Here is a 9,820-nt window from a genome sequence, read left to right as displayed (position 1 = left end):
TTGGGACACTGCATGTGCGGTGTTTGTACGTTATCCACCTGTCGGCGTTGTTTTCATCCCACAGTCCAAAGATGTACAGGTTGGAGGTATTGGCCATGAAAAGTTACACCCTTAGTGCCCAAAAGGTTAGGTGGGGTTACTGAGTTACGGGGATAGCGTGGGGGCGTGTTTAGATAGGGTGCTCTTCCAGAGGATCAGCGCAGACTCGATGGGCCTCCTTCTGCAATGTAGATATTCTATGATTCTATGACTGTATAGAGGGATTTTCTTCTGCTTACAGTGTATTTATTTTGGGCCTGTGCTCATTGGAGGTCAGATGAATGAGATGCGACCATATTTAGATATATAATATTCTCAGGGTGACTGACAGGGTAGATGATGAGAGGATGTTTGCCCTGTGGGAGAATCGAGGACCAGCGGGCATAATCTGAGCGGACGTTGCCATAGAAGACAAGAATTCGGAGGAATTTCTTCTCTCAGATGGCAGTGCATCTGTGGAATTCTTTACCGCAAAGGGCTGTCGAGGCTGTGTTGTTAACTATGTTGAAGATGGGCAGCACGGTGGTACAGTGGGTTAGCCCTGCTGCCTCACGGAGCCGAGGTCCCAGGTTCGATCCCGGCTCTGGGTCACTGTCCGTGTGGAGTTTACACATTCTCCCCGTGTTTGCGTGGGTTTCACCCCACACCCCAAAAGATGTGCATGCTAGGCGGAATGGTCGCACTAAATTGGCCCTTAATTGGAAAACATGAATTGGGTTCTCTAAATTTATTTAAAAAAAACTATGTTGAAGGTTTAGATAGACAGATATTTAATCAGTAAGGCAATAGCAGTTGTAGGTATTAGGCGGGAAAATGGGTTAAGCATTATATCAGATTAGCCATGATCTCATTGAATGGCGGAGCAGATTCAATGGGCCGAGTGGCCTACACCTTCTCCTGCGACTTATGGTCTTATGATCTCCCAAGTTGCTAGAAAAGGAAGCAGTCCTGACCATTGGAAGAAGTTGAGTATTTAGCACAGGATGACAAAGAGACCGAGCAAGACGGGAAAGGACAATGAGAGTAAAATTGCAAGGGAGATAAAGACGGATTCGAAACTTTTAGCAATCATAGAAATCATAGCATTGACAGTGCAGAAGGAGGCTATTCATCCCATTGTGTCTGCACCGGCACTGAGAAAGAGCACCCGACTTGCCATGCCTCCACCCTGTCCCCATAAGCCACCTAACCTTTTGGACAATAAGGGACAATCTAGCATAGCCAACCCACCTAGCCTGCACATCTGTGGCCTATGGCATGAAATCGCAACACACGGAGGAAATCCACGGAGAGAAAGTGAAAACTCCACACAGATAGTCACCCGAGGTTTGAGAAGTATATAAAACAATTAAAAGATTAATTAAACCAAAGCCAATCCCAAACAAGATCATTTATATCAACTGCAATGAAATGGTATAACACCTGGACAATTAATTCTGTTCAGTCTAGAAAGGTGAAGACATAAATAACTTCCCATCAATGTAAAAGAGTCGTGGGACTAGGGAGATGGGGGAATTAAAGCAGCATATTATTACTCGCAAAATAGTGCGGGAGAAATCTGTTGGGAGGAAATCCGATAAATCCCCAATATCTGATGATCTCCATTTCCAGGGTAGGAAAGGAGATAGCCATGAAAATAGTTCATGCCTTGGTTGCCATCTTCCAATGTTCTGTTGATTCTGAAACAGTCCCAGCAGATTGAGCAGTGACAAATGTAAACCCGCTGTGTGAAAAAAATGATGGAGGGACGAAAAAGGGAAATATAGAGCTGTTAGCCTAACATCAGTAAGGGGGAACATGCTAGGGTTTATTATAAAGGATGCTATAACACGGCACGGGATTAGACAAACTCAGCATGGATATATGCAAGGGCAATCATTTTTGACAAACCTACTGGAGTTTATTCAGGACGCAACTAAGGATGAACCAGCCAATATGATGAATCTGTTTTTTTTCAGAAAGCCTTTGATAACGTCCGAAATACGGTGTTAGCGTGCAAAATTGAAACATATGACATCCGTATAATATATTGTCCTGACATGAGACTAGGTTCGCAGAGTGTAAACGAAGAGTAGGAGGAGATGGGTCTTTTAGCAGTGGCAGTGAGTGACGAGTGGCATCCCGCAACGACCAATGGTTGGGCCCCAGCTGTTCACAAAATCCATCAACTCTCAGGATGAGGGAAACAAAAGGAATATGTCCAGGTGCTGATGACACAAAACGTGTTGGGAAGATGAGTGATGATGGGAATTTTAAGACAGTGTGAAGTGGATTTATACAAGTTGAGTGAGTGGGCAAAATCATGGCAGATGCATTCGACCATGGATAAAGGTGACGTCATCCACGTGCGACGGAGAAACATTGAGCCTGGAAACCCTTCCTGAGCATATCTACTTTCCCACTTATGCATTGTATATTTAACCTTAATGTTCGTTATTGTTCGTGCATTGGTTTCCATTGCTACGATACAGTTTTAATTCTTCAAGGTCATCATTTATCTCTGGTCGTAGAACCAGTCGCTATTCTCTCAGTAACTCCGCGCTTCATCTTTCTAACTATGGAATATTTCTCTTGCTTCAAGATCATCAGTCATTTTTTTTATTGGTCATTCTGTTCCTGCTGTAGATGTGTTTTTCTTTGCATATTTATTAAAGCAATTTATTTCAAGTTTGCATTAGTGATATTATTCGCAGTCTGATAAAATATTACTCATATCCTTATTTGTATATATTACAGTTAACTGGCAAAAATATCTCGAAGCTAATCCTCCTTTTAAATGACAACAGTCTTTTTAGATTTTCGAATCCAGGTAATATCATTAACTTTAACATACAATACACAGCGTCTCTTAGGATTTTCACTGAGGGTAACTACAAATTGGCCATCGAGGCCTGGCCTCATCCACCCTCTCCCCTGGATGAGATACTACCTGTCATTACACCACATAATCTTCAATGTGTTCTTTAATTTCTCTTTTCTCCTTTAATATTCCCCACAATTGTGTCACAGAACCCCATACACTTTCCATTCCAGAATTGATTAACCACTTTTAAATTAAGAATACTATAGTTTAAGAGTGAATTTACACAATCTTTCCTCGTCTATTTTCAGTTTTCCAATTGCATATTTCCTTTTGAACAATTGCCAACCTTGAACCGCCGCCTTCTTTGAAATATAAAAATAGCGAAGATAAAAGCTGTGGATACTGGAATCTGGCACATCAAGACATTCGAATGTGTTAATGGCAGAAGAAGTGTACGCAGTATGCCAAAGTGCAAAGGGGAACAGAGAACAGGTGGCTCAAGTGGGGCTGGGTTGGGGGTGACTGGTGAGGGTAAGACAGATGCATGCGAGAGATGAAAATGATTTTATAGAAATAAAGATGGGGTAGAGGTGCAGGAGAAAGTTGACAGTCGGAAGTTGTTTAACTCAATGTTAAGTCCAGAAGGCTGTAACGTGCCTACTCGGAAGATGAGGGGTCTTTCCTGCAGTTTGTTTTGGGCTTACTTGCCATATTTCAGCAGGCGAAGGACAAACATGTGGATATGAAAGCAGGATGATAATTTGCAATTGTCCCCTTGTTGCATCCAGGATGCATTGCTGCATGATATTGGCCCTGACACATGCCAGGTTTTCAGTGTCTTTCTGATAGAAAGTGTCTTTCTGATAGGTGCGTGTTAAAGTTCTACCCCCCCCCCCCCCGCCCAGGGCCATTAACACTTTGCTTTGGGACACAGTTGCCAAATTTCTGCATTTTCAAACACCAGCACAACTGAGCTGCCACCACAACTTCTTTCCAGAACTCCTATTACAGGCTTAGAGCCTTTACCGTTTTTAGTTCCACCCACAATGCCTCCGATACCTGAAATAAGATTCATGACGATCTCTTAGCTCTCTATTCCGTGATTTGCTTCTGACGTCCCCAGTGGCTTCCCTCCCATTAACACGGTAAAAGTCCTTGCGACCATGCTGTTTGGTCTCTCCGCCAGTACACTGGTCCCGGAACGGTTCAGCTGGAGATCCTTCCAAAGGTACAACTGCTAACTGTCCCTATTCTGATGCCAATTCCCACACAATTAAACCGCTCTTTCCCGCACACTCCTTTAACCACGTGCTCACTTCGCTGATATTCGTATCTGGAGGCCAATTTGCACGTGGCTCGGGTAATAAGCGAGAGATCTTTTAAAATTCTTCATCGGACAATGATGGCTCTGTCTGGGTCAGATTTCATTGACAATCTCTCATTGCTCGTGACGGCGCAGACAAGAATCATCCCCTTTGCTGTGGGTCTGGAGTCACATGTGGGCCAGACCAGTTAAGGACAGCAGATTTCCTTCCCGAAAGGATATTAGTGAATCAGATGGGCTTTTACGACAATCGGCAATTCTTTCATGGTCATCTTCAGACTATTTAATTCCAGGCTCTTATTGAATTAAACTTTCACCATCTGCAGTGGTGGGATTCGAACCAGGCACCTCAGAGCGTTACTCGGGGTTGCTGGTTTACTGGTTCAACGACAATACCACTATGCCACGTGTTGCAAAGAGAGTACCCTGGTTGTTCCCTCGTCATTTAGGGAGAAGGAAAACTCACGCAAAAATACAAAAACATTTTTATTGGCCTGAACTGAATAAGGATGTTATGTAATTTTGACGCATATGTCACACACGTCAGGTAATAGGGAAACGTCAAACTATAATTAGAACTGCACCCTGTTACGCATTCCAACATCGAGCACCCTATTACTAGTGTCCTACTTGTTTGTCTGTGTGCCCGGCCCAAAATAAAACGTGGTAATCAGTATTTGTTGACCATAATGAATGTGTTTACAAGATTTCCAGAGGTCTTTCCATTAAGGCATATTACAGTTTCGAGGATTGTAGAGGAGTTAACCCCCCTTTCCCGAGCAGATATGGACTATCAAAATAACTCTAATCATACCAGTTATCCAATCATATGTTGAAGTTATTCAAGGAAATCGTGGAAAACTTAGGAATAAAACACCTTATCTCATCTGCATGTCCGCCAGAATCAAAAGGAGCGTTAGAAAGGTACCATCAAACTTTAAGGACCATGTTGAGGGCCAATAATCAGGATTGTCCCGTGGATAGGCTTAAAGAAATTCTATTTGTACTATTTGTAATTAGGGACAGACCAAATGCATCAACTAAATTCAGTCCATTCGAATTGATTTTGATCATGAGGTAAGATAACCACTTTAAACTGTCGCATTACCATGCCACATTACATTCATCCCCCACCATCTGGCCTGGGCTTGCGAAATCCTACCAACTGTCCTGGCTTGAGACAATTCACACCTCTTCAACCTGGGGTTATCCCTATCTCTGGACCTGTAAAGACTTAATTGCCTGCAACCCCTGTAACTATAGACTAGTCAGCCATATTTCTGTTGTACGGAGCATGGGATTGAGGGTGATTTAGCGGTTTGGATCAGAAATTGGCCAGATATAAGAAGACAGAGGGTGGTGGTTGATGGGAAATGTTCAGCCTGGAGTTCAGTTACCAGTGGTGTACCACAAGGATCTGGCTTGGGGCCACTGCTTTTTGTCATTTTTATAAATGACCTGGAGGAGGGCGTAGAAGGATGGGTGAGTAAATTTGCAGTTGACACTAAAGTCGGTGGAGTTGTGGACAGTACAGAAGGATGTTGCAGGCTACAGAGGGACATACAGAGGCTGCAGAGCTGGGCTGAGAGGTGGCAAATGGAGTTTAATGCAGAAAAGTGTGAAGTGATTCATTTTGGAAGGAGTAACAGTAATACCGAATACTGGGCTAATGGTAAGATTCTTACTAGTGTGGATGAGCAGAGAGATCTCAGTGTCCATGTACATAGATCCCTGACAGTTGCCCCCCAGGTTCATAGGACTGTTAAGAAGGCGTACGGTGTGTTAACTTTTATTGATAGATGGATTGAGTTTCGGATCCATGAGGTTATGTTGCAGCTGTACGTTGTTGGACTATGTGTCAAACTTTAGGGAGATATTTAAATAGGGCTGGTGAGTTTACTGGAACATATTGAAAATTGTCGCATCATATGTTTTTAAAAAAAGGAGGATCAGACATCAATATCCGCAGTATTAATTCGAATTGTTGACAATGGTACTTAATCCATTAATAGCAACATTTAGTGGTCCTTATAAAATTGAATGGAAATTGAGTGAGGTTATTTGATAAGAACGTCAGATTGAAGGAAAACGCACCAATTGCATCATGTTAATATGAAGAGGAAAGAATGGAGGTCTTAATAGTTGTAACTCAGGGAGAAGAGATAAATTCCGATGACTCTGAATTTAACATTCCTCAAAATAGATTGCGCAAAAAGGGATTGGTAAGAAATTGTAGTAAATGATTGGGTTGGCTTCTGGAGGAAAATCAAAGTGACCTGAAACAATTATTACAATCAAAGAATGCAATTTGTGGGAGCATATTAGGAAGTCCAAAAGTCATTACACATTATGTAGATGTGGGCGATATATGACAATTAAGCTATAGTCATATAGGCTCAATTCTCTTAGGTTAGCACAAGTGTCAAAGGAAATTGGAAGCATGCTTAAGAATATCATGAACGTGAGTTGCAGAAATTTGAAGTCAGCTATTGTGATGGTCCCAAAACCAGATGGACACAAAGATTGTGAGTGGACTACAGAAAGGTGAACGGAGTTATGAATTCAGATTTTTATCCTATTCCTAGTTTTGAAATCTGTGTTCAGAAAGTGGGTCAAGCAACTTTTATTACTAAATGTCACTTACGTAAAGGATATTGATAAGTACCTTTATCAGTCAGGGGGAAGGAGGTTTCCGCTTTTGTGACGCCAGATGGCCTGTGTCAGTTGAAATTTATGCCGTTTGGAATGAATAATGCACAAGCAGCACTCCAAAGTTTACCCAATAAGGTCATTTCTGGGCTAAATTGTACAGCGTACATTGACGAATTGGTTGTGTTCAGTCAAACGTGGAAGGAACATTTGGCACATTTAAAGGAGTATTCTATCGAATACAGCAGATTAGATTGGTGGTAAACTTGGTGAATTTGTGAAACGTCAAGTCAAATTCTTTGGCCATACAATTGTACGTATTCCGAAGGCTCTACGGAACGTGAAAACGAAAGCTATTGGACAGTTTCCAAGTCCATCAATGAGGAGAGAACGTCCTAAACCTCTGAACATTAGTGGTTCTACCGGAACATCGTGCCAGTAATTGAACTCCTGAAAAAGCACAGGAGGTTTCAGCACACGTCATAATGTCTGGAGGCAATGGACAATCTGAAAACTGTGTTAAACACCGCACCAGTGTTGGGAACACCTAATTATGCCACGCAATTTAAGGTGTCAATTGATTCGGGAGATGTGGGTGTTGGTGCTGTACTGTGGCAGAAGGACGATTAAATAATAGAACAACTTGTCGATTATTTTTTTCGGACACTAATAATTCCATCAAAAGTAATATTCGGAAATTGAGAATGAGACGCCAAGTTTCCTGTTGATGTTCAAAATGTTAACATTAATGTCGCTAGCAATTAATTCGAGACAATTGTATATACAGACTGTAATCCATTAAAGGTTTTGGAAAGGTTTAATGATTGGGGAGGCAGTGTCGTAGTGGTATTGTCGCCGGCCTAGTACTCCAGAGACCCGGAGTCATGCTCTGGGGACCCGGGTTCGAATCCCACCACAACAGATGTTGAAATTACAATTCAATAAAAATCTGGAATTTAAAGTCTGAAGGTGATCATGAGACTATTGCTGCTTGTGATGAAAACCTATCTGGTTCACTGATGTCGTTTAGGTTAGGACATTTGTCGTGTGACTCCAGATGTGCCTACATGTGACTCCAGATCCACAGCAATATGGTTGACTCTTAAATGTCCTCATGGATGGGCAATGAATGCTGACCCAGCCAGCGACGCCCACATCCAATGAATAAATGAAAAAAAAAGTTCGAAATGCAAAACTTTTAGATTTCTCCAACTCTTGAACTTAAAAATTATACTTGCAGAAAGGAGAAAAATCCTGTTTGCAGATGTTTTGTCATGACTTTGAAATGTGAGATGCCTGGTACTATGAAGGGAGAAAAGATTGACTGGAATGGACTGTACTCATAGAATTTCATAGAATTTACAGTGCAGAAAGAGGCCATTCGGCCCATCGAGTCTGCACCGGCTCTTGGAAAGAGCACCCTACCCAAGGTCAACACCTCCACCCAATCCCCATAACCCAGTAACCCCACCCAACACTAAGGGCAATTTTGGACACTGAGGGCAATTTATCATGGCCAATCCACCTAACCTGCACATCTTTGGACTGTGGGAGGAAACCGGAGCACCCGGAGGAAACCCACGCACACACGGGGAGGGTGTGCAGACTCCACACAGACAGTGACCCAAGACGGAATCGAACCTGGGACCCTGGAGCTGTGAAGCGATTGTGCTATCCACAATGCTACCGTGCTGCCCTCATGTTTACAATTGTACGTATTGTTTACATTTGCTGACCAAAATGTAATATCATAATAATAATCTTTATTAGTGTCACAATTAGGCTTAAATCAACACTACAATGAAGTTATAGAGTATTACTTGTGTTTAGTAATGAGAAATGTTTAGAGTTTAATGGCTTTGGAAAATGCAGCCACCTTTCCACATTGCTTGTTTATTTTTTTTAAGTGGTGGGGTGTGATGAATGTCGGAACTCCAGATATATTGTATAATTGTATTTGGTGCATTTAGGACGAAAAACCTGTATTAGTATCTGACTGTTGTTGTCATTTATTAAAGCAATACCGATTTGAATGTTTTCGCGAGCCAGGTGTGTGATTAAGGAATCCTAAAAGCTTGGGCTAATGTTTTTTTGTTTGGATTATGAGGATTTCCTCTGGAGTATTTAATTAGAGCCCTTTGTATTCAGTTAGTAAAATTATATAACTAATAGGAGGAGCTAGATTACTGGGCATTTTAGTAGAGAAGCATAGATTGTTCAGTGGGTTCCTGGAAGTAAAACCATGAACAGTTTCTGAAGGTTTCAGCGAGATGCCCTACATTTATATTTAAAAAACAGCAGTGAGTGCGTGTGTGATAATGAATGATAGTTTGTTTAAAATACTTTGGAAGGAATATTATGTAATTATGTGAAGTGTGTTTCCGTATGTCCGTGTGTGAAAAGGCAGGTTGCCTGTGAGAACTAAGACATGAAACAATCGTGAAGTTATGTTTGTACATTTGTCGTGAGATAGTATGATGTGTTAGAGGTACAACTAAATGGTTGTTCTGGCATTTGGTTTTTTAGATATCTTGAAATTTCCTTTGAATATCAAAGAGAAGCGGGCAAAGAGAAAAAACATTTTGTAAATTATAGGGAGTCCATGGGTAAACAGAAAAGGTATACATTACCTTGTGTTGACCCGAAAGCAGAGATGAAATAGTAAAATTACCGACTTTATTTTAAGAACGTTTTGACTTTCAAAGAGGAGAGAGCACAATGGAACCTGAGATGAAAGATGAAGAGGAATTCTAGCCTTAATGTGGAGAGCTTCGGTGTTACGTTGTTGGGAAGACCTTCCAAAAATTGTGGTACGGTTTGTAGAAGGTACAGTTTGAATGAGTCGTGAACCGTCTTGCGCTTCAAAAAAGAGTCTTTTCCTGAACTTTGAGATTTCACAGCATAGTGAAATAGGCTTTTAGAGGTATGTGGTATGCATTTATTAAACCTACAGCAAATTTACGTTGGGCAATTTTCACAGATTTCTGAGCTAAATATATAAAAAG

This window comes from Scyliorhinus torazame, chromosome 4 (genome assembly GCF_047496885.1).
Source record: "Scyliorhinus torazame isolate Kashiwa2021f chromosome 4, sScyTor2.1, whole genome shotgun sequence".
NCBI lineage: Eukaryota > Metazoa > Chordata > Chondrichthyes > Carcharhiniformes > Scyliorhinidae > Scyliorhinus > Scyliorhinus torazame.
This window is presented reverse-complemented; position numbering follows the sequence as displayed.